A 26,412-nucleotide genomic window follows, 5' to 3' on the forward strand; every position below is an offset into this window, starting at 1 on the left:
CAAAGCATAGCTTTAGTTAGTCTACCTCGAAGCTTCAGAACCTTCTAAGTGGAAGACTTCTGACTTGAAGAAGACAGTTTTAAAACCAAGATAGATTATTTACTAATTGAAGGCAGACTCAGATTTCAGGCAGGAACTGTTGTTTGTCTCACAATGAACTCTAATTGTTTATTAGCCCATCCATCCTATAAATTGCACTATAATCATTATCGGTTCTTCAGAAACAAGAGGCAGGAAGATATTTTTATATTTTGGGGGAAATCAAGGGTGATCGTTAAATTGGTTGATTTATATTTCAAGGCAAAGCAAAATAACTTGAATTTCTCAAATATGCAGAGAGCAGAACACTGTTTTTTTCTATGAAGCCATTTTTTTTAAAAAAAAACACATCTTCACAAAAATTTAAAAAATTTAAAAACGAATGTAAAAACACATATGCCCCAATACAAAAATAAATAGCAACAAAATTACATCTGTTTTATGTACTTGACCCTAAGAATGTCTACTAATACCAGGGTGCTAAGTTAATAAACTTTATTGGCAAACTTTATTCAGCCGGGATGCAGTGGCTCAGTGGCTAAGATGCTGAGCTTGTTGATCGAAAGGTCAGCAGTTCAGTGGTTCGAATCCCTAGAGCCGTGTAACAGGGTGAGCTCCCATTACTTGTCTCAGCTTCTGCCAACCTAGCAATTCGAAAGCATGTAAAAAATGCAGTAGAAAAATAGGGACCACTTTGGTGGGAAGGTAACAGCGTTCCATGCGCCTTTGGCATTTAGTCATGCCAGCCACATGACCATGGAGACGTCTTCGGGCTGGCTCTTCGGCTTTGAAACGGAGATGAGTACCACCCCCTAGAGTTGGGAACAACTAGCACATACGTGTGAGGGATACCTTTACCTTTACCTTATTCAGAATGCAGGATTCTGCCTTTTGCAGCTGAATAAATTAACCTAAGATAAGCAGTTTGGGCAGAGGTGAAGGAACCAGACTAGAAACTAAGAGACTGTGCATTCTACTCTCATTTATACACAAAACCAGCTGGGTGAATTTGGGGCAGCCAGTCACTCTCTCTCAGTCCTAGGAAGGAGGCAATGACAAACCATTTCTGAAAATCCAAGAAAACTGTGGGGACTTGTCCTGGAAATTGACATGAGTGAACTGAAGAAAAACATGTACTTAAATGTGGCATCATGTTAACACACACCCTCATTAAGAGAAAAACTTTCCAAATGCTCATTGTCTGAACTTGTAAGATGCAAGTATCAATTCAGTGAGGCTCAACAAAGAATTTTCACGTATGCCTCTGTGGAGTTCCAATTTGAAGACCATCAGATGTTTAAAATCCATTGGTAAATAAAATTCCATTTTCCCTCACAGCCAGACTAGACAGAGAGTACATGATCACAATAAAATCATTTAGCAATCGTGTAAACCACAATCCCAAGCAACAGAGGACAAATACTGTACAGTGAAGAGTGTCTTAGGTATTCATCTCTGACATTCAATAATTTGGGGTGTGGTGTGTGTGTGTTGCACAGAAGTTGACTTAGCAGAGTTTAAACAAATGGGAGGTTTTTTCTCTCTAGGAAAAGGACAGTTCTGGGCAGGGGTGAAATTCAATTTTTTTCCCTACCAGTTCTGTGGGCGTGGCTTGGTGGGCGTGACAGGGGAAGGATATTGCAAAATCCCCATTCCCTCTCCACTCCTGGGGGAAGGATATTGCAAAATCTCCATTCCCACCCCACTCTGGGGCCAGCCAGAGGTGGTATTTGCCGGTTCTCCGAATTTCTCAAAATTTCCGCTACCGATTCTCCAGAACCTGTCACAATCTGCTGGATTTCACCGCTGGTTCTGGGTATTAAAACATGATTAAATAAAGGAACCAAGCCTTTGTGAATTCCTGAGAAATGAAAGGCCAGACAAATCCATCTAGGAGAAGTCAGTAACTCATGTTTTTTGGGTCTTACCACCAAACCAGTGTTTTTTCAGCCTCAGCAACTTTAAGATGTTGGTTTAACCATGTTGGCTGGTTAATTCTGGGAGTTGAAGTCAACACTACTTAAAATTGCTGAGGTTGAGAAACACTGCTAGACTAATAGCTACTAGAATATCAGGAGCATTTATCAAACTGTCAGAGGAAAGTTTCTGGCAGCTAAACAAGTTTGATTGCCTACCACTGAACTCTAACCTTATTTGAAAAGGAAAGGAGGTCAACAGATCCTGGGTTCTCCCGGTTTCATCTGGTTCCAGCTTGAAGCCTCAGGAAGGAAAATCAGGTCAATTTCTCAAAGTCTTTTGCTCTTCTGATTCATAATTATTTTGTTTTAAATATAGCATTTGCTTCAGTACCTATCTAGTAAACATACTTCCCTCAAAAACATGAAGAATTCCGAATAATTATTATTGTATATATTAAAACATGCATGTATACATACATACATATGCACTTCCACCTTGAGATAACTCTATTTTAATCTCAAACATACTTCGAGATGGATTTAGTCTGAACAGTGTGACAATTTACAGATTTATTTATTTATTTATTCAAATTTAGGCCCTGCCCCAATTCAGCTCACCATAAAACAAGACAAAAGAAGTATAGTATAGAGAAAAATAGAAACACACATACCAAAAAAATAGAGAACAAGATAGTGACATTGTTGATAATAATGAAAACCACCCAAAAACCATGGCGCATGAGAACAGATGCACCACCTCCATCTTGGTTATCTCCATGCTAAAGTTGATCTGAAGCCCAACTGAAACAATTCTCCAGGCAGATAATCTACTCCCTCCAGGATCCTGGACATTTGTAAAAAAAATCCTGCCTTTATTATCTTTATAAATAACTCAAGGTGGTGATGTTTCTAATACTCCTTCCTCCTCCTATTTTCCCCATAGCAACAACCCTGTGAATTGAATTGGGTTGAGAGAGAATGATTGGCCCAAAGTCACCCTGCCTTCATGCCTAAAGGGGGACTAGAGCTCACAGGTTTCTAGCCTGGTGCCTTAACCACTAGACAATCTTCCCTTTTTAGGAAACACAAGGATAAAACCCTTGGGTGCAGAGACAGCCTCTTGAGGAGGGGGTGCACTCCCACCTCCTTCAAGATTCACCACAGCATGGTCCCAATTCATGGCAATCCTAATGATCCCAGGAGGGTCACAGATCCAAGAAACAACTGTACTGACAGAGCAACTTAGTACCAGGCAGGAAAACGGCATCCTATTTGTTGTTTCCAGTGTTCTAGGAAGAGGAATTATGGGTATCCCAATTTTCTCCCGTTATATATAAAAAAACTATTATCAGTACTCCAACAAATAGGTTCATGAAACATTATCTTAGACTGATATCACAGTTCTAAACAATTAAGATTCCAGCCCTTACAATTATAGAATGCGGGGATGAAATTCAAGTAATTAAGAAAAAAAACGGGATATGTTGATCAAGGTATTGGTTATAGTTGAGGAATCGGGCTCAACCCCACTCTCAGCCACAAAACTCAGTGGGTAATTTTGGACCAATTAGTCACTGTCTATCATTTCAACAGACCTCACAGGAACGTTGTAGCAGGAAAGAGAAAAAGGAAATTGAACGTTATGTATTGTACCTTGGCACCTGAAATGAATGTTGCTCTAATAAATAAATAAGCAATCGGTTCTAATATCACACTTTGCTTCCATTGGAATTAAACTCTATGAAAGTTAAGGAGCTATTCTGAACTGGGTTTGGATCTTCTCATTACATTTACGGAGGATCTGAATATATTTCCTCCATGTTTCTAGGGATTTAAATCTAATAAAATAAATAGCTAATTCAGCAAATTGGAAAGCACAAGGTTAATCAAACTCAAATTCTCTTAAGTTTATTTTGTAGCTCCACCTAGATAACAACTCCCTTTATCCTTGACTGGGATTATAAAGGCCATGTGTAAACAGAGAGCTGAAGATATATGAGATACTGAGGATAGCACCTCTCAAATAGATTAACAATATTAATATCTTTGACAGGAATAAAATTGGGTAGGGGATGCTTCAGACATATTTTTTTAAAAAGTTGTTCAGCAAATTCTAAATCAAGTCCAAACTGTCCTACCCAGAGAAAATAAAATGTGTTTTCATACTGTACTGGAGCTAAATAAACTAATCTGGGCTATTCAGGAATTCGGTGCAGCTGCAGCCTCAGCTTAAATTTGATGGAAACACCCTCTTCCATCCTGTTTTATATTCACAGGAACCCAATCTTGCTTTCTACTCTGCTGTCCAGGAAAGAAATGGGGGTGGGGTGGGGGGACTGAGAGAAAACAGATGTGTTCCCCTAACCACAATTCTTCAATCTGGAAGGAAGACCAAAAAGCACCAAAACTTACAAAATTTCAGTTGCCCCAAAATGGTGCAGTGAGGTTCAGCAAACATTGTAGTGGCAAAAAGTAAATAGCAACTATCAGCAAGTTATCCCAAAGTAGATTAGCAATACAGCCTATGGACATGAGTTGCCCTTTAACCTTGAGTTCTAGTTATATTTCTACACACATGAATAGTGCCCAGAAGGCGCCACAAATTTGTTGCAATTATGGCACAGCTTCAAAGAATATATCCTTTAGTACACATTACATTGGGCCAAAAAGTAGAGAGATTAATTATAAATACACAGCATGTGATAATGCCAAATATTTCCTGCTGGACTTTTGTCTGTCACGGGTGTAAGTAAGCAAAATCGTACCCATATCTTATTTTGGGCTATATGCACATTGGACCTCTAGCTTGCTTCTCTCTTAGCAAAGAAGCATTTTCAATTCTCATAAATAACTTATAACAATGCACTGAGCAGAGCTCGCCAAGTCTGTTTAGCACAGAGGTGTCAAAACTCGATTTCATTGAGGGCCGCATCAGAGTTGTGCTTGACCTTGAGGGGCAGGGGTGGGTGTGGCCAGGGTGGGCGTGGCCAGCTTGATGTCACTCATATCAGGGGCGCATGTGGTGGCCTGCAGTGCCTCTGCCAAGGAAAACGGGTTCCCGAGCTCCATTTTCACTGGCAAGGGTTGCAGGAGGCTGTCCCAGCTGAAAACGGAAACTGGGAGCCCATTTTCGCTGGCGGGCCAGATCTAAGCATCCTCCAGGCTGGATCTAGCCTGCGGGCCTTGAGTTTGATTTCCCTGGTTTAGCACTTCACACTAGCAGGGAGAAGCAAAGCTGGAATGAAAAATCAGTGACCATTTAATTTAATTTAATTTAATTAATTAAATTTATATGCCGCCCCTCTCCGAAGACTCAGGGCGGCTCACAATACATTTAAAAAAATAATTATTATAGCTAAATTTATGATTTAGCTTTATCTTCAGTCAGCTTGTAAGTATCTTGAACTGTTCTTTTTTTGCAAATATTCTTATAAATAAATGTCACCTTCAAAGAATAAAACTTTTCTCTAGATTTATTGAAAAGAACACATTATCTAATTTTATTACTCCTAATGGAAGGTACAGCTAGTCCTCAGCTTACAACCATTTGTTTAGTGACTGTTTGAAGTTACATCGAAGGGACTTATGACCAGTACTTACACTTACAACAGTGGCAGCATCTCCAAGGTCATGTGATCAAAATTGGGCCGCTTGCCAACTTCGAGGACTATCTGTACTGGATTTCCGTTCTCATCACCCTACACCAATGGAACCGAGAGGACTGATGTGACAAAAGCACAATTTTATTAAAGAAACTATCCAAGTTCTCAATGATCATACAAAAGTAGCAGGGATACAACGTCCACAATTTACAGAGCACTGCTAGGAAATTATACTATTTTAAAGGGGGGGGGGGAGAAAGGTATATGTACTGTATATGCTATATAGCAATCCAAGTCCACACCTGAATATAAACTCCTGCAGTCAGTTTTTCCAAGATCATGCACGCGTTCCCAAACTTTTAAAGTCCTGTGATTTGTTTCAATTAACACAAAGCCACATTCAACATCTTACATGACTGCTTATACTGTCCCTACACGCCATATTCCTTATGATCCTTCTGTGCACCACAGAGTTACTGAGTACAGCTAGAATTTAGAAATATTCAAAGGTCCTCACTACTTTAAACTCTTGCTTGCAGTGCTCCTTAATCTTCTCTCTGTACAGCATTTTTTGAAGAAAAGAAAAAGTTCAGCTTGTACCATCACCACCATATCCTTGTCACACACTTGGTACAAGCGTTTTCCTCTCTCTACCAAAGCTGTTTAAATCAACACATACTAACTAAGCAGATTATCAAGCCTCCTTTGGAGACATCTCCTGTGTCCCAGCACAGAAATAAATCCAGCTCAAGAACACTCTGCGGTTAAGTTCTGCCTTTACCTGTTTTCTCTGCCCTTTCCTCTACCGCTCTCCATTCTCGTCCATGGTGATGAAGCTGCTGTCCGTCAGGCACCATTAATCGCTTGGAAAATCTTTGCTACCAGGATCCAATTCCGATTGGCAAGAAGGCAGCAAAGTTCCCGCTTTCTGTCAGATCTTGTGTGAGGATACAGAGTAAAAGAGCAAGCAATGCTTGGGCCAGCAGCCCTGCCAAGTCTGAAGCCCTGAACGCTTGTTTCATTTCCCTAAGGGGAAGTCGAAATCACGACCCCTCCCTTGGAGGGGGAGGGAGGGCAGGGTTAAAGAGGTTGCACAGGACAGCCCTCGCAGTCAGGAAGTCAGGGCCTCTTCTTCCCTCCAACCTGAGCAGAGAAGAAGGCTGAAGCTTCACACACACCCAAAGCCACAGGGAAATACCAGAATAAATAATTTAAATACTCACAAACGTACACAGAGCAGCTGAAGTTGGCAAGACAAGCTCTCACTCTCTTACATGGCTGGATTTTTAGTTAGGCCTTTGCGATCCTAGAGCTGCTGCCCTGACAAACATGGGAAAAAATGAAGGCTGGGATTTTTACTTCCATTAGTGGCATTGCACTAGATGCCGCAACTCCACTAAAGTCAAAGCAGGAAACAGATTCTAATTCCTGCTTTCACATCATATGACACGATTCTTATCAAGGTGCAATTAGCCAGTTGGGGGAAAAAAAATCAAATGAGGTCCTGTTTTTTTAGCCGTCCATGTCGGATAGGGCGTCAGTACTTCAATAGCAGTAATAGGGAAAAGATGAACACAAATTCCCGGTAGAAGATGACTGTTAAAAATACTGAGAAAAAGACTCTGGTAAACAGCTTTCCTGGAGATGATTAGCTAGCAAAGTAAGCAAAGACCACAATGAGCTAATTTCTGCTGCCACGTTTCACCACAGAAGAGAGTTAACCATTAACTATTCTCTTCCCAGTCAATTGTTGGCTTGTTCCTTTTGGACAATCTAAAGAGAAAGCTGTTCAGGAATAAACAGGATACAGGATGGGGAAAGCAGAACTGTATGGAACCACCAGTCAAAACAAACAGGTCTCTTGTGCATTAGATCCAGACTGCGGCCACCCCACCCAAGTCCTGTAATGGAACAGGAGCTGGAAGGTAGAGAGGAAGCACGAGCCTGTCATTCTTGCTGGGCTCTATTTGTTGACTCTTCCACCAGCACAATGATCTCTGACCGAATGGGAAGGTGCAACTAGCATAGTTTATAGGTACAGGTAGTCCTTGACTTACGACCACTATTGAGCCCTTTTTTGTTGCTAAGCAAGAGAGTTGTTAAGTAAGTTGTTAAGCTTCATTTTATGACCTTTCTTGCCACAGTTGTTAGAGTGAGTCATTGCAGTTGTTAAGTTAGTAAAATGGCCGTTAAGTGAATCTGGCTTCCCATTTTGATTTTGCTTGCCAGAAGGTCGCAAAAGGGGATCACATGATCCCAGGACACTGCAACTATCATAAAAAAAAAAAACCCCAACAGTTGCCAAGCGACTGAATTTTGATCATGTGACCATGGGGACACTGCAACGGTTGTGGGAAAAACAGTCATAAATCCCTTTTTTCCAGTGCCACTGTAACTTCAAGCAGTCACTAAACAAATGGCTGCAAGTCAAAGACTACCTGTATTATCTGTTCTGCGACAGAGGAATTCAAAGAGCTACGTGGTGCTTTGAGTTAATCCCCAAAAGGTGCTTCAGAACATGAACACACAGCACCCATCTGCAACTCTTTAAAGCAGCTGTCCTGGGATTATAAAACTGTACACTGCAGCTGCTATGGAGCTGGGAAAGATGCAGCTGTCTTAAAAAGCTTATGTTCACATAGAACAGCACCCTTCTGCAATTGAGCACTGTACTTACTGCGCAGGCCTGATCTTTTAAGCAACCCTAGACTTACTTTAAATTCTTTCCAATTAAAAGTGTTTGTAGATGGAATGGAAGGAAGATGATTTTTTTATTTATTCTATTGGAAATCAAATTAATTTAAGAGGATGAGTTTTAACTGAACCAGATAATGGAAGTTACAAAGTCTTTTAGTGTTTATATATCATTACCAGCAGCACTTCTAAAGTGATTACATTTGGTTTTGCTTTCCAGACAATTCCATGAAATCAGTTATCAAGAGGTTTGGACTCTAGAGAAAAACATTCGAGAAAAGCACTCTAACTTTCTTTGTGTCTTCCTAATTAAGTTCACTTTTATTAGAATAAATCAAACGTCTGTCTGCAAAAGAACAAGGAGAAAGCCAGACATAAAATAAGGAAAAGCTCTATCTCCACCTCCATCTACAGCCCAGCTGCCTGAACACTAATGGGAAAGAGAAATCTGCATCATGCTTGATCTTCTCTATAATATTAAGATGAATTAAAAAAAACAAAACAGAAAATCCAAATCCAAAAGAGATGTAGTTCTACTGAACTGTTTAGTAGCATGGAAACTTCTACCACAAAGATTTAAATCATGGGGTTTGAATTTATTCTTTCTATAATATTATGGTTTTTATATCACGTGACTTCTGACCATGGGAATAACATGTCTTTCCACAAGAACAGGCAGGAAGGAAGAATGGCTCGAATGCCAGAAAGGATATCCAGAGAGATAACTGGTATTAATTGATTCCAGAAAGGACAATAGTTTCAGAACTAGTTTCTTGAAGAGACAGAGGGAAAGAGAAGCAGAAGGTTGACAGTGCAATTTGGCACGTGACCTTCAAGGGGGGGAAAAAAACCCCATCTTCCCTCCTTAAGCCACTTTCTTTCATGTAACTCAGACATCAATAAACTGCTCTTCAAGTTTCTGTCCACCATTACTTGCTCCAAACTGTATAAGAGGCTTTGGGCAGGACTCTCCCATCGCCTCAGCTGCTCACTCTCATTTCCTTACATTTTGGCTCACAAAAGGAATGTGCAGCTGGGATGCATTGTAAAGGCAAAGCTTTTCCAAAGGCTATGTTGCTTAAGACGTAAAAAGAGAGTATTAGTCATCTGTCCAGATCCTGATCAGTCCTAAAGCAGGTTCTCCTACAGATACGACACCAGTAGCTCTTTGACTCAAAATGCAGCATCTGTTAAGAAGCAGCTACTCAGTGCTGACAGACTGATCAGTAGGTCAAGTACTTTCCTCACACTTGGACTGGGTTTCCTCCACATTGCCTAGAAGGCAATGGACTAAAATAAAGGCACTTATAAAAGAAGCACTACATAAATGTTAATGTCTGAGCATAAATAGCTATGAGGAAAATTCATCTTAGAGACTAATACAGGTAGTCCTCAATTTTCAGCAGTTCATTTAGTGGCCATTCAAAATTATAATGGCACAAAAAAAAAGGGAGTTATGATTGTTCACATTTATGACTATTGCAGCATTCCTGATGGTCACGTGATTCAAATTCAGGCGCTTGGCAACAGGCTCATGTTTATGACGGTTTCAGTATCCCAGGGTCGTGTGATCACCTTTTATAAACTTCTGACAAGCAAAGTCAATGAGGAAACCAGATTCACTAAACAATCATATACTATAATAACGACTGCAGCAATTCACTTAACAACTGTGATAAGAAAAGTCATAAAATGGGGCAAAGCTCACGTAACAAATGTCTCACTTAGCAAGCCAAATTTTTGGCTCAATTGTAACCGTAAATCGAGGACTACCTGTATTAAAATCTCCAAATTCAATGCACGTGATCCATAAATATTGATGGCAAAAAGAAATTCCAATCCTCTGTCTTCTAGCTTATCAATGTAATAGAATAATACCTTGACCCCACATTTAAATTTGCTCAAATGAGTCCAATCCTTCATGAAAATAATTTTTTCGACAGCACATGTAGATGTGTCTGCACAATATAAATGATGCCTCAGTTCAGGGCTGTCAAATTTGCCGGCCCGCAGTCCAGATGCATCACACACTGGCCATGCCCACGCCCGGTTTAGCAAAGGGGGAAAAAAGTCACGATATGTCACGTGACGATTCCGTGCCGATGCAAGTTTGACACCCCTGCCTTAGCTGTTCAATTGTAAAAACTGCAGTCAATTCACAATCCTTGCAGATGCAGTACTGACTAGTAAATTATGGAGAGTATATTCAATCCTAATCAGTTTCATTAACCACTAGTCAGGTTCTGAATAAAATTCAAAGTGATAATTATGACCCGCAAAGCCCGATACTCTTTATCAATTCAAACTGAGAAACCACAAATGCACCACACAAGCTTACTCAGATTTTAAGAATCTGCAATAGAAGAAGTGTTGTCTTGCTTGCTAACACTTCTGGCATTTTTTAAAAGGACTTGAAAGTAGGCCATCTTGGCTATTACTCCAGATTTCTGGAAGACCATGAAAAGGAAAACAAGACTATCTCCATTCTTTTAGTAGCTGAGGAAAACATTTTTATTCATGTAATATTCTAAGAGGTTTGCTGAAATATATTTTACAGATTATGTTATTTTTTGCTTATAATTTTAATTATATTTTAATTATAAGAGCTTGTTTTCTCTATATTTTTGCTTATGGTGTTTTTATTACCTCAGTTTATATGCTGCTTCATTTCTATAGACCCTGAGCAGCTCAGTCAATGTTAAAATCAGTAGCAAATAACAGTAATAAACTGTAATTAATTAGATGTGCACCATTCAGGGCCAGCATATTCTTCAATTACAGGTATTCCTCACTTACTGACTGTAATTGGGACTGACAACTCTTTTCCTAAATGACATGGTAGTAAAATGAAAATCATCACCATCGTCATGTGACCATTAAGGTAAGCACCCAGGTCGTTGGGGTGTGATGTCAAGTGACTATGACTTGTGACTTCCTGCCAACTGCAGGTTGGAAACTGGCCTGTGATGGCTGCAAATGGCAATCATAAATGTGCAGCCATTGCCAAGTACCCAAATCATGATGTGACCATGGGTCTGCTGCAACAGCCAGAACTCTGAGAACTAGTTGTAACTCTCTTGATTCTGTGGCATTGCAATTTTTAATGCTCACTGAATGAACGATTGGAAAGCAAGGACTACTTGTATCCCAAAATGTTTAAAAATAACACTGAGGAAGATGACTTTCTGTTAAATCAGAAAGATAGACTTAAAAAGATCACTGGACCAATTTATAATTTTGCTGAGCTATGCAGTCAACAATGAAGTCAAACTTGTACAAAGGCGTACAAGTGCCTTCTCCTGAAACTTCAGGAGTTCTTATCTAGCTTATTGCTGCATAATGTTCCCTTGCCTAAATGGTCCTTTGCCTACCTATGGCTCCCAGCTATTAGGTCTGGGAGAATTAATTATAAGATCATGCAGGGTGAACTATTACTACAAGCATAGACTCATATCTCTATAAAGAAGAGTTGGGGAAGCATAGAATAGAATAGAGTAGAATTTTTGATTGGCCAAGTGTGATTGGACACACAAGGAATTTGTCTTGGTGCATACGCTCTCAGTGTACATAAAAGATATGTTCATCAAGAATCATAAGGTACAACACTTATTGATAGTCACAGGGTACCAATAAGCAATCAGGAAACAATCAATATCAATATAAATTGTAAGGATACAAGCAACAAAGTTACAGTCATACAGTCATAAGTGGGAGGAGATGGGTGATGGGAACGATGAGAAGATTAATAGTAATGCAGACTTAGTAAGTCTGCATTAGTAAGTAGTTTGACAGTACTTACTACTTAGTAAGTAGTTTGACAGTGTTGAAGGAATTATTTGTTTAGCAGAGTGATGGCATTTGGGAAAAAACTGTTCTTGTGTCTAGTTATTAGAGCTGAGAGAGCTTGGGCTCAAAGAACAGCGTCCTGCATTCCTCAAGCAGCAAGGCCTTTTTCTGGAAAAAAACCACTCAGCATTTTCAAGAAGGCACCAGATGTTAAACAGGAAAAAAACAGACTCGGTTTATCTTCAGTTGAGTAAGACCATCAAGCATAACTAGGACTGGAATTTCTAGCACTAAAGAAAAAAAAAAGCCGTTAGAACTGCTTCAAGACCACACTTTGCATTCTGGAAACTTTCTGGTTTCTCTGTTTGTACACCTGTTATCGTTAATGGCAAACTCCGTGGCTGGCTTTGGGCTGTAGAAATCAGTACTCAGAACACTGAATGTGTGTGTGTGTGTTAAGCATACTTTGTTCCTTTTTAGCAAGTCCCAAATTCAATCCAGCTTTGAACTGAAACAAATGTGGAGAAGCATGAATGCTATGGAGGAAGGAGGAAAAAAAGCTCTGTCCTGGCTTTAAATCTTTTATCACAGTTGCTTGACCTCAGTAACAAATCCAGAAACTAAGCCAAGTTCTACAATTTATCTATGACAGCTCCATAAATTTACTTAGGTAATAATATTACAGAAGACCCTAGTATATGCTGACCTGGAATCATGTGTGTTCTCTTTCGACTGTTCTGTTATTATGAACAGTCATTATGCTTAACTGCTTTAAATAAAAGTTTCAGTGAACAAATTCAAAGCCTTTCCATCCAATTTCCTTCCTTGTTTCTAGGCGTAATTACTGTAACAGAGACAATGGCCTTTGCACCTTCTGAAGTAGGTTCTAGCTCATGACTCAATGAATCCGGTAACTTTTAAGATTTCAGAAGATATTTTTATAGAGTAGTTAATAAAGTGGCCCGAGATGATTAACTCTAAGCTGGGAAAAATAGGCAAAAGAAGAAAACTTCTTAGATGGATGAAATCCACCTACTAGATAATTTCTCCTCTCTGTTCTGAAGTATATAATGCTATATAACTCATTATTTTGGTTTATATCCATTCTTTTAAACAAACTTGTTAAACTGCCTTCCATTGAGGACCTGTATACTGCACAGGTTAGAAAGAAAGCTGAGAAAGCATCTACAGATTCTCACATCTTGGATATAAACTGTTACAACTCCTCCCCTTGGGACACAGCTATAGAGCATTGCATGCCAAAACAACTGGTCATGAAGACAGTTTTTCCCCCATGCCATTACTCTGCTAAACACCTAATTCCCACAGCACTGTCTTATGCCTAAGGATATTTAGCCATGTAGGAGGGCTGTATCACTATTATCCTTCTCATTTTTCTTATTACATTCTCCTATTGGTATCTTATGGTTTATCACTTTGTTGTTTGTATCTTATGATTTATGACTGTGCCTTATGATTTACAATTTATGATTTATCACTTTGTTGTTTGTACGGGCACTGAGAACTTATGCACCGGAGACAAATTCCAAGTAACAGAATTGGAAGGGACCTTGGAGGTCTTCTAGTCCAACCCCCACCCCCCCACCCCCACTCAGGCAGGAAATGCTATACCATTTCAGACAAACGGTTGTCCACTCTATTCTATTAACAAGTACTTTGTATGTCAGTACATATACAAGGTACTGACTCCTATCTGCTCCGTCTGGGCATCATGCTTGATAACAGCTATGAAGAGATTGAACATCTGAAACAGGTTTATATCCACATATAAGGCAACATTCATAATGTTTAATAAAATAGATTATTGGTGAGAACTTTTTCTTTCAGCCACATCTATTTTTTAAAAAACATTTTTTTCTGGGCTAGATACTTCCATCATGAAATACAGTTGGTGGCCTCATGACATACGGCCTCTTCTAGTCCACGAATACCATATTCATGGCTACATATTGTCTATGGGGACCATAGACAACATATAGCTAAAAATACATTAATAAAGCATGTCAAATGTCTGCTATCTTTCTGTTTATAAAACTCTTAAAGGCAGAAGATCAGTCTAGAAAATGAACAGATAATAGTAAACCGAACACACAAGCATTTCCTGTGCAAGGCAAATGTGCCTATTTTAGTTTCCAACTACTATAATTGGCTCTCAAATTGTTCAAATCTGAAAATTGCTACGTCATTGTGGACGGACACCTGTTGAGATAATGCACTCATTTTATCAGTTCTACTCTCATTTCAATGGCTTAAAATACTTAAAAACAATTTCATTTTAGATCAGAAAGATTTTAAGTTGTCATTTCCAATTTAGCATTTCTCTTTTTCAGTGAAAATCTTTTCCACCCTTTCACGGCAAACATCTTGGTATTTTAACAGACTGATACACACATACGCACATAACAATCTTTGGAAGAAATCTTTGCTAAATTTTGTAAGCAATTCAGATAGTGATGAATAAGAATTGTTTCCAGGTGAGGAAGCAATGATTTTGCATGAAGAGCAAGCAATCCTAAAAGAATTCTTGTAAAAATATTAATGGGTTAGTAACCTTGGCAAAACCGAACAAATTTGAATTGGTTCCTTAATGTATGTTATCCCTTGTTTAGGAACATTAATGATGCACTACTGTATTGAAAAAAGAATTAAAATTACCCTAAAGATAGTTTTCGAAGTATGAGGCATGTTGCCAACAATCTTCAAAATACTGTCTACTTGAACTTTCAAGTAAGTTTACAATAAGTATTATTTGGTTATGCTTTGTTCTTTTAAGAAATGTATAAACAGCACTGTGGTTTGCTGCAGCATGCCCTTGGGCTCGGAGTGAAATAAAGTACCACAACAGCATTGTTTTAAAAAAGTAGGTCTAATGCTTTTTTGTACATCACATGTTTTAAAGTAAAAAAGATATATTTGATATTTGCAGTGAACTTGGGATGAAGCTGCGATATTTATTGTTCAAACCTAAAGCCCAACATCTAAACATGAGAATCCTCATTTTTTTTCTATTTTTTGGAAAGTGCGGTTTCCAAAAGGTTTCACTCTAATTCACTGTGCCTAAATTTAACATGTTTTTATATACACTTCCTATCGCCCCTTTTGATAGATTGATAATATATTTACTTTGAGCTAATAAGAAAAGCACAAAAACAACGCTGTAATGAAACACAGGTTTCTGATTTGAATGGAAGTCTGAATAATTCCATCTATCTGTTAACCCATTAGAACCTCATGAGTGACCCCTATAAATATGTTGCTTCCTCCTTTTACCCACTATCACCTATGTATATTTCTCCTATCATAGTTCCCCATGTACTTAACATATATACTTAAGCAGGGTACTAGATGATAAGGTGACTGCAAATTCAAAGGAAATTTCTAATGTGAACATTTATTTATCTTCTTCCTCCACTTCTGCTTACAGGAGGGAGAGAGCACAGCAGGCTAACGTTAGTCAAGTCATCATATCAATATTTTCTAGGGGATGCAAGGAGTCCTTGCTTACTGAAAGTTATTGGGATTGAGAACTCTGTCATTAAGTGATGCTGTCATAAGGTGCAATGTCATGCAATCATACTGATTTACGACAGCAGTTTTGGCAGTCCCAGTTGCAGCTAGGCAAATCCCATGCCATTGCAGTGACCTGTGATCACATGATTGCCATTTGTGACTTCCTATCTGCTTCCCTATCGTTGAAAGTCAGCACTGAAAGACGTAAATGGAGCCCACATGACTGAGACACTGTGACAGCCACAATTACAAGAGCCTGTTGCAAGTAGTCCTTGTTCAGTGCCATCATAACTTTGAATGGTTGCTGAACAAGTTTATATGAGGAGTACTTACATAAACAATGGAAGCAAAAATAGATCCATATCAAAATGGGAGAATAAAGTAAGATTGAAAGGGTCTCTGGGCCAAAATATAATTAAAAGGTAAAACATTGCATTACCATATGCAAGAATGTTGTTATCCAATTTAGGATGATTATGAACAATAGGTTTACAGGTAGTCTTGGGTTATAGTGGCAATCAGGACTGGGACAACATCATCACTAATGTTGTACTTTATGACTATATTGATTAGCGACAGCAATCCTGGTCCCAAATATCACTGTAACCCAAGGACTACCTGTAGCTTTTTGTACATAGCCATTCTAAGACTGCCAGACCACAAAAGTCTTGCATATGTCTGCTCACAGCTATGAGGAGTATTTCCTAATTACATATTTGAGTTTTATTTTTCCCCAGAGAAAAGTTTATATTGTCCAGAATGAAAGCATATAAAAATGACAATGTCAAAGTACTCAAAATCTGTTTCAGTTCATTTACAAAAGTTTCTAGACAGCTGTAACTGCTGAAAACAGGCCAGGACTTATAACTACAAATGATTTGGGTATGCCTTTCTTGTGAATATTAAGGTAAAGGTTCCCCTCGCACATATGTGCTAGTCATTCCCGACTCTAGGGGGAGGTGCTCATCTCTGTTTCAAAGCCGAAGAGCCAGCGCTGTCCAAAGACGTCTCCGTGGTCATGTGGCCGGCATGACTCAATGCCAAGGGGGCACGGAACGCTGTTACCTTCCCACCAAAAGTGGTCCCTATTTTTCTACTTGCATTTTTTACGTGCTTTCAAACTGCTAGGTTGGCAGAAGCTGTGACAAGTAACGGGAACTCAACCTGTTACGCGGCACTAGGGATTCGAACCGCTGAGCTGCCGGACCTTTCAATCGAAAAGCTCAGCGTCTTAGCCACTGAGCCACCATATCCCCTCTGTGAATATTAGAAGCCCATAAAAAGTTTTCCACAGAGATACTTAAAAAATGCAACCCTCCAAAATAGTTAATACCCACCAAATTCCACTTTTCTGGCAGTGCTGATTTGTGATCTTCCAAATTTTGTTAAATATTCCATATAATATGCCCACAGGCCAGTGGCATTCTTTCTTGATTGGATCATTTATTAGCATTGGCCACAGAATGGCAAGATCTGTCCTCTGCTCAACCACAGAACAGCCAGCATTCATCCTATAAAACTTTTCCATCCTGACCTACTTTTTTAAAGACCTGTCACCAATTGCCAGCAGCACTCTCTTCAAAGTTTTGCTGCTTTCCCCAATTAAGCTATATGACCTAGCTTTTCCTACTGCCAACTCAAAGTAGAGACAAGAACAGAGTGTCAGGAACAACGTGTGCAAAAATATACAACCAAACGGAATGGTGTGGCTTTAGCGAGCCAACCAGACAGAATGTTATTAAATTGGTTGAATGTCAATAGGGAGGTGGTGAGGCAAAGCCAGCTGGTCAGGCGGGTATTTTTGTTGTGTCTACGTGCAACGGCAATCGCTATAAAGAAGGTAACCGTAAGGGTGGCATCTTTTGCATTTCTCAATTGTTTTCTATTTACTCCCTAGCCCAGAAGATACAGGAGGTATATTATGTCCCAATAAACCTAAAATTCAATCTATCCTATGAAATGAATACATCCCACAAATGTTTGCGTAACTTATCTTTACTTTTATTTTATTTAAATTGTTTGCGTGGCCACCTCTCTCACATCAGTGACTCCGGGCAGCCTGTAAAGATTAAAACACAGACCATTATCATATAAATATGACATCCAAGATAATGTATTTCTTAGTTGCTAAAGGGCCACATTATTATTTTTTTTGATTGCATGGCTTCTGTTGTATTAAGGAGGCAGAGAGAAACAGATCACTGCCTAGCAAACATTTTTCAGTATGCATAATGATCTGCTGAATATTGCTCTTTCTTATTATTTTTTTAAAAAATCCCTTTTGAGAAGTGAAGAAGGGAAATTTGCATCTTCTTGGTGTCACAAAAACTGTGCAACCATTTTAAAGTCAAAGGTAACACGAGTCATTGCCCTGGAGCAGTGTTTCTCAACCTTGGCATTTTTAAATGTATTCTGGGAGATAAAATCCAAATACCTTAAAATTGCTGAGATTGAAAAACTCTGTCCAAGTATTCAGGGCTACCATAGGCCAATGAGCTTATGGTAAGGGTTAGGGTTTATAGTATGATTACTCCTGAACTTCAGGTTCCCTGAAGAGACTTTTTCTCCCTCTATAGAAGTAGTCCTCAACTCACAAACATTTTACAGTAGCACTGAAAAAAGTGACTTATAACCAGTACTCTCGCACTTACAATTGTTGCAGCATCCCCACAGAAACATGAAAAACCAGCATATTATTCATGACTATTGCAGTGTCTTGGGGTCATGTGATCGCCATTTGCGACCTTCCCAGCCAACTTCTGATGAACTAAGTCAATGGGGGAAACTGGATTTACTTGACTGATTCACTTAACAACTGTGGCAAAAGATTGTAAAATTAGGTGTGACTCACTTAACAACAAAAAGCCTGGTCCCAATTGATATCATAAATTGAGGACTACCTTACTTAGTACAATTGTTTGTTATGTCGAGGGAAAGCATTTGCATCGAGACTAGCCAGAAAAAAAGTTTTGGCTGAGCCAAAATATGAAGCTGTATTACACAGCATCACAGTTCTTTAAACATTTATATCAGTGTTTTTCCAACTTGGCAACTTTAAGCAGTGTAAACCTCAACTTTCAGAATTCCCCATCTACCACACTGGCAATCAAACACTGAGCATAAAACCTCAGCATAACCAGTCAAAGATTTCTAGCTTTGCAAAAATCTCTGAGCTTGGCACTGTTTATTCATACATTCTGCCAAGCCATACAACTGCACTGAAATGGATTTCAATATTTAATGCTAATAAAATTAGTTCTTCTCCAGAACATGTACACGTTCCTAGAACACTGAATTCGTGTTAGCCTGTGCTGAACTCTAAATCTCAGAGCTTCAAAGAGTGTAATGGTCATTATTCACCCACTAGACTATATCAAACTTGTTCAATAAACCTCAGCAATTCATGACTCATCACAAAACTAAAGATTAAGTCAATTTATAAATTTAGATTTTATTTATATCCCACCCTTTTAATTTTTATAAATTACTCAAGGCAACAAACATACTTAATACTCCTTCCTCCTATTTTCCCTACAAAAACCACCACCAGATGACATATCAGATGATATGTGATAACTTCCATTTAGTCTGATAACTAAATGGAAGTTATCACATATGAAGGCAGCATAACTGACCATCTGCTGATCAGGGGGAAATGTCTTCATATTTTATCAATTGCTTCCTAGACACTATCTGAGAACAGGCTATTAGCCAATCCAGTGAGCTGATATCATTCTTGTAAAGGCCATTAAACTTTTTTTTTTTTTTTGGGCAGTTTACTAAATCATTATGTTTATTTATTTAAAATACACAGTGATTTCTTCCTGGAGCAGTGGTTTTGCTATAGAATATAGGCACTCTTATAAAAAAAACACAAATAATTATTTAGCAAGAATGGAAGAACTGGATAACTCAGCAGATTGAGCAAAACAAAGAAGCCTTTTTCTCCTGCAGCTCTGACAGTAAAAGAGATCTTCTTGAACACAAGTCATTGTTGACACATGAGCTTTTCCTGGATCCATCCACATGTGACTCATATCTGAGCCAAAATGGTTAATCCCAATTTCATGCAAAGGAAGTAGTTCTATGCCCTCAAACTGAACTGATTAGCCACGGGGGAGACTCTTTAGGATCACACATGAATTCTTCATTTTATTCTGGAAGAATTAAAGTGACCTAAAAAATGATGGAGGGCTTCTAAGAAATAAGACGGAACTTGAAATGTTCATACAAAATCAAGGCCATTTACTAGGATGTATAGTATATATAAGCTCATATGGAAACCATAGAAATAAAAAACTGCATGATAAAATGTTTTAAACCTTAAAGAAACAATCATAAACCAACAAAGGAAAGAATTATGGAATATAAAATTTACTCTAGGTTGTAAGTTATGAGGAAACCAATAGAAAAAAATTTATAGATGGTATACAACTCTCTCAATAATTGCCAACATTGACAAATCATGTAGCAGTAATTATTGGAAATGTCATAATCCTGAAAAAAAAATTTATCAGATGTGTTAGACATGTAAAAAGCCCCCAAAGTACTGGAAAGAAACACACAGCATTATTCAGAGAATTTTAGAAATCAGATTTGACATGAAACCACAATTCTTCTTACTAGGCATAATTCCAAAACAAAAACAATCACTAAGATACTGTTTACATCAGCAAGGATAAATTTAGCCCAATGTTGAAAAAGAGATGTGTTACCTAAAATATCAGACTGAAAACTTAGATTTGAGAGAATATGCAATAATAGCAAAAGTAACAGCATATATTCACAACAGAAGTTTAATCAAGTTTAAGTAAGAATGGGTCCCATACATATTACATATTGCGCACTGCACAGTAAGTAAAATATAAGTATCCAGAGTACAACTTTTAAGAGGAAAAGAACCAATTTCAATAAGCTTTTTAAAATGTCTATAAATATTATATGTTAAGCAAAGTATGACAAATAGTTAAAAACTAATGTTTTATCTATACTTTTTTCAGTAGGTATTCTTTGTATTCTTAAAGAAGAAAAAGCGGAGATTTACGCTTCACTCGATATCAAAATTCCTTCTGTTAAAATGTTATGACTTAAATGCAACAATGTTTTTTATGGTTGATTTCTAATCAAAGATATACTGAGCACTAACTGTACAATCTTAATCATTACTTTGTCCACTTACATATTTCTCTGAGTTTTTTTTCTTTTCTCCTTTTGCTTACTTGCTCGTTTCTTTTAAAAATATTAATAAAAATTAAAAAGATCACATGATTTCTTCACAAGCTTTTATGCCTCTCTGTGTGAAAAAAATCAATATTGAAAGCAAGAATTCTTTTTTTTTTTTTTAATTTGATTTATATGCCGCTCTTCTCCAGAGACTCAGGGCGGCTTACAATTCGTTAAGCAATAGCCTTCATACTTTGTATATTTATAGAGTCAGCTTATTGCCCCCACAAACTGGCTCCTCAATTTACCTACCTTAGAAAGGATGGAAGGCAGAGTCAACCTTGAGCCTGTTGAGATTCAAACTTACAGTAATTGCAGACAGCTGGTGTTAATCACAATGCTATCAGTCTGCTGAGCCTCCAGCAGACTCTGATTATATAATTAGAAGCAGAGTCATGGGTAGGGGAAGTCCTGTATTCCATACAGGTAGTCCTTGACTTACAACTGCAATTTAGAATTTTCATTGCTAAGCAAGACAGTTATTGAATTGTGCCCGATTTTACAACTTTTTTTTTGTCAGGGTTGTTAAATGAATCACCACAGTTGTGAACTGAATTTGGCTTCCCCAATTGACTTAGTTAGCAAAGCTTGGGAAGGTTGCAAATGGCAATCACATGACTCAGGATTGCAAATACATACTGGCTGACAAGCGCCTGAATTCTGATCACATGGGAATGTTGTAATGGTTGTATGTGCAAGAACTAGTCACATGTCCCTTTTTTCATCACCGCTGTAACTTCAAACACTCGCTAAATGAATGGTTGCAAGCATCTGATAAAGGTGGGCCAAAACCTCCTTTGGGGGGGTCAGCCCGATCAATTATCATGGAAGCATATTCAGCATCATTGATTTGTTAGTCAACAACGTGTACAAAGCGTGTACTATACAATACATATAGTATATTTAAACACAGAGGCTGCATATGTCTGATTACTCAAATTACTATATTTTTCGGAGTATAAGACTCACCGGAGTATAAGACGCACCTATCTTTTTTGGTGAGGAAAAGAAGAAAAAGAAATCTCCTCCTGCCTCTGAGCAATTTTGCCTCATTGCAGCAAACAGCAAATAGCCTGCTTTATTTACTTTCATTTTCGTTTTCAGCATAGCTTGATTAGCACAAGGAAAAAAAAATCTGCTCCAGCAATTTACCTCTTTGCAGCAAGCAGCAGAGTCCTGCACAAAACAGCTGAGAACAAATCAGCTGAGAGTCGGGAGGCCGATCCAATCAACTTGTGCTAATTAGGCTGTGCTGAAGCTGAAAGGAGCTTGCAAGGAGGAGGCAGAGGTCAAAGGGTGGGGGCCAGTGGGTGGGCAGGGCTACACTCGGTGTATAAAACGCACCTAAATTTTCACCCCCTTTTAGGGGGAAAAAGGTGCGTCTTATACTCCGAAAAATACAGTAATTACTTCAGTATATCAATTCATCAATTATACTGTAGATCATTTGTGACAGCAGAGTCTCACATAATTAAAAGCAAAGAGACTGATAAGAGATCAGTCCATTAAACAGAACTAGGCCAGGTAGAGACTGTCCCTCCTAATCAAAAGGAAGTGGCTTCTAGCCCATTACCTTGGACGCATGGGAGAAAGAGGCACAGAAATTTGAACCTTGATTTCATTATCAACTGGGCTTGTATTTGATATGCAGGTCACTGGAACCCTTTTCATAATGTTTCATTAATTTAATATTATATGGTAATAAATTACTTAGCAGAGCTTGATGTCTTGGAGATCTACCACAGTTCCTTGTCTTCCTGGCTAAGAGGTCATACCATTTATCATTTCCCTGTACTACTGGTTGAAAAAAAACAACTATATAGCCTCTTTTATTTTGGCACATCCAGCATATTTGGAATACTTTTCTTGTCCTTTGTAGTACTTTATTATTTACACTGTATTTTATTGTTGTTATAATGTAAGGTACCCGGAGTTATCTGGAATCATGCAGCATCTAAACGGAATAAATTAGTTTATCATTCATCTTCCTACTCCAATTCAAAATAACTGCCCAATTCAGTATTCAGAATGATCTGAAAAGAAATCCACATTCAACTTGCAGAGAATTACTGGCTCTTCTGAACCTTGCTATGCTTGAAATAAATTATGCAGATATTTTTTTAAAAATGTATTATCAGAATCCCTATTTAAGAAGGGTGCTTAAATCTTTGGTCAAAACATATTTGCATCAGAGTGCTGCAAATTACATGAACATAAACTAAAAAAAAAAAACACGTTTTATTTAAAGTATCTGTTGCTTTAAACAAAATAATGATATAGTTTATACACAACAGCTTTTACTTGTAAAATGTTGCAGATTATTTTAAGAGTGTATTAACTCATGATATAACTACCATACCAGGATAGCTACTCTAGTCAAATGTGGTTAAAACTGGGCTTGAGAAATGGCAGGATCAACATTGGGCATTGTCCTAGTCACACCTTTTCCCAGTACAAATGACTATAAAATCTGGCATAATTCAGAACATATGAATAGGAACATTTTCACAATAGTTTCCAGGAATTAGAGCTACATTGGTCCTGAAAATACTTATCAAAGAATGTCTCATTATCATCCTAAAAGAATCTACATGGACCAATATGTACAATTAGCATTCAGTGTAACTATCATATATATTATTGGCTTATCCTGCAAAATTTATACATGGCCTTTATAGCCCCAATTCCTGGATTCCCTTGAAGTCCCTTTATGAAACTGTAGAAAGGTGTACATTTCTTCAGGCTATAGGACCATAAAACCTGTTCTTGCACTAATTACTGCTATCTTTTGGAGGCCCAAGTTCTATATGCAAATGTTCAAGTGCTGGCAGCATAAAAAAAATCTGTTTTTACAAGAAAGTTCAAATATTTAAAGAACTGTGACCACGAAGCTAAATTGAAACACTGCCCAAGAATATATAAATGAAAGCCAAACATCAATCAACTTAACTTACCTTATATACTAGAAGAAAATTAGACACAAAAAGAAATCTAAAGAGAGGAAATTGGCTTTTAACAGATTCTGCTCCTAGGACCAGAAACTTAAAATAATCACAATAACATTCCAAAAATGGATTTGAAGATTGACATGCAACCACGCTCTTCCAGCGTTATAAATAAAATATCTCAAATGAATTATACCCAATCCCATTCCACTATAATAAATCTCACCTGGTAAACATCCTTGTTCCATTGATGTAGGATAGAGAGCCAAAAGCCCTCTCTTGGGGGAGGGGGGCCTCTTGGCACCCCCCTCCCCCTTCCAAGCTGCTTCTTGAAAAATCAGTGCAAACAGGTAAAGCAAAATGAGTGATGTTTCTTTAATTGCCTAGATAGATCTTATGCTGGAAATATGAAAAAGTATTTGTGGAATCCCAGCCACTACTTCAGGGTTTGTGACTTGGTTTCCTGATCCCAAGGTAATTCCCTTCAAGTCTTTAAGGTTCTTAAAGAATTTTCCATCTCATAACGTAGATGTCCATTCTATAGTACGATGTCCATTCTACAGTACGTGTACTGTTGAGTGCACAAGGCACAAGGTCCCATTATCATATCCTTGGCTGACTCCTCAGATCTTGTCTTCAAACTTAAATCTGTCCATAGAGTAGTTTTCAAAGGCAAACACAAATAAGCATAATTGTTCTGGATTTAAACTCTCTATACAGGGTCTTCTTCCAGTTGTTCCAGCCTCAGCCACCATGCCCTGCATAACATGTAAATCCGGATTAGAAAACATTTCTGATCTTGGGATAAGTTACTGCCACATGCTTCGACCAGTAAATCGCTAATTTCAGAAGTAGAGTTGGGCTTCAAGCTTTCCTTTTATCCACGTTTCTTTTCTTTTGCTTCCCATAACAAAAAATCTAAAATGTTAGGCTCAGCAAAGACATTTCTCATGATCCAAAAATGGAAGCCACAGAGTTGCTCGGCCACCTCACCTCCAGAAGGAAGGCGAGAAAGATTCAGCCCCTCATATATATATATATACATAGGGATGCCCATGCACCTACTGTACATCCACTCAATCCATCCCCCCTTATTACCCTGCCAAAAACTAGTCTGGGAGAGATCTCCACTGACATCTCAGCTGCCAATCAGGAAGGCCAATACTGGCTTAGATAAACCAATACTCTGGCCCAATATTAGGTTGCTCCCCATGTTCTTCTACGGTATTAATGCCGCGGTTGGTTTAATGCACCCATCTTTTATAGAGTTTTTCCTCATAGGTTCCCCTCCGAAAATTGAACGTTATCTCGGCCTTCCTTCTCCTCAGCAACGTTGGGTGGGGAGGGAGGGGGCTCTTCCTTCACCTCGCCACAGGTTTTATTAGATAAGACGGTGGTTATCTGGAGAGGAAAGCTGGCGTCCTGAGGTCCACGAGCCCCGCGCCCCCTCCCGGTTCCTCCCCCAAACTGCTCCCTCTCCCTCTGGGAGCCGTTGTTGCCCTCCCTCCCTCCTGCGAGCGGCCAAGGGGAAAACGGGAGTCCCGCCTGCTCCGTCCTCACCTCCACCCCCCCCTCCCCTCGCCTCGCTTACACTAACGGACGGCGACGACGCCAGACACCAACCAGCACCAGAATTCCAGCCACTTCCGCCTGGCAGCGCCGGAAGCGAACCCATGGCAACCAGCCGTCCTACCACCCCAGCGCTCCCCCCTCCCCCCGTCCTCGCGCCCCCTCCGTTGCTCTGGCTGAAACCACGCCCCCTTCCTTCGAACGTAGCGCACGCGCCGCGGAGGGGGCTTCCACGGGAGGCACGCCCTCTCCCTCCTCCCCTCTTTCTGCTGATACGGAGGGGTGGGGGAGATGACTTCGTTCCTTTACTGGAAAGGGCCACGCCCACTCGCAGGGGCCACAAGGCGTCTCCTTCCTAATAGCGAAGCTTCTCCGTCATTTCTTAACACTTAATTGTTTATATGATGACGTAAAAGCCATAAACGGTTGGGCTCGTTAGCCACGCCTCACTGCTTCCGGCGCTCCAAATCTTCGCCCTGCCAGTCTCCTCAAGCCACGCCCCTCTTGTAACGCCTTTGCGCTCTTTGGTGGCTTCTGTGAGTCTCTTGCGCCCTCTAGCGGCTGAGACTAGGGTTCGGTCCCGAGTAGAAATGGGAAACGATTAGCCTTTCTCTCTAGAGCTGGAAGGTGGAAATGGGCAAGTAGTTGGTGCCCTTTTTAGGCTTCTACAAAAGTTCAAAATAATGCAGAATAAAAGCCGAGTATGAGCCCAGTGTTTATAACTCCCTGCTCTAAAACTATCGCAATTAATTGATTGGTTACGTATCATCCTAGTGATCACACAGATTTCTCCATAATGAGCTGTCATCAACCTTCAGATCTTTCAATGGTGCCTCCATCGCCACTGTAACTGAGCCATACATCTTGTTTTCTTGGCTGCCCATGCTATTCTGAGGACTCTTCTCCAACACTGTAGAAAGTCAGCAACCACCCATCCTCCTACCTAGAGAATGAAATATTTTGCGGAATGTTAAAAAGACAGGATAGAATATTTCCCCTAAAGGAGAAATGGGGTAAAAATCTTAAGGGAGGCAGAAACCAGCCCCAGTCTCCTTGCCCCAAGCAGAAATTGAGGAGGCCAGCTTTTAGAAATGCAGATTTAAT

At 39.1% G+C, this 26,412-nt stretch overlaps 1 protein-coding gene across 10 annotated transcripts in view; it reads right to left on the reverse strand.

Moving 5' to 3' along the window:
- Positions 1-25,714, reverse strand: part of MGAT1 (alpha-1,3-mannosyl-glycoprotein 2-beta-N-acetylglucosaminyltransferase) — a 39,917-nt gene extending 14,203 nt beyond the window's left edge. Inside the window, exons 1-3 of one of the 10 annotated variants that reach the window (XR_015731698.1) lie at positions 25,331-25,707; positions 23,966-24,497; positions 17,551-17,630 (exon numbers count right to left, since the gene is read on the reverse strand). The gene's annotated coding sequence lies outside the window, so the exon portion shown is untranslated. Of the gene's footprint in view, positions 1-5,558; positions 5,680-6,341; positions 7,239-17,550; positions 17,631-23,965; positions 24,498-25,330 lie in introns of those variants that run through there. The other 9 variants (XM_034421680.3, XM_034421681.3, XM_087883850.1 and 6 more) reach the window with 9 other exon arrangements.
- Between the last annotated feature and the right edge of the window lie 698 nt (positions 25,715-26,412).

Source organism: Pantherophis guttatus, chromosome 2 (assembly GCF_059756535.1).
Source record: "Pantherophis guttatus breed Tessera chromosome 2, ASM5975653v1, whole genome shotgun sequence".
Lineage (NCBI taxonomy): Eukaryota > Metazoa > Chordata > Lepidosauria > Squamata > Colubridae > Pantherophis > Pantherophis guttatus.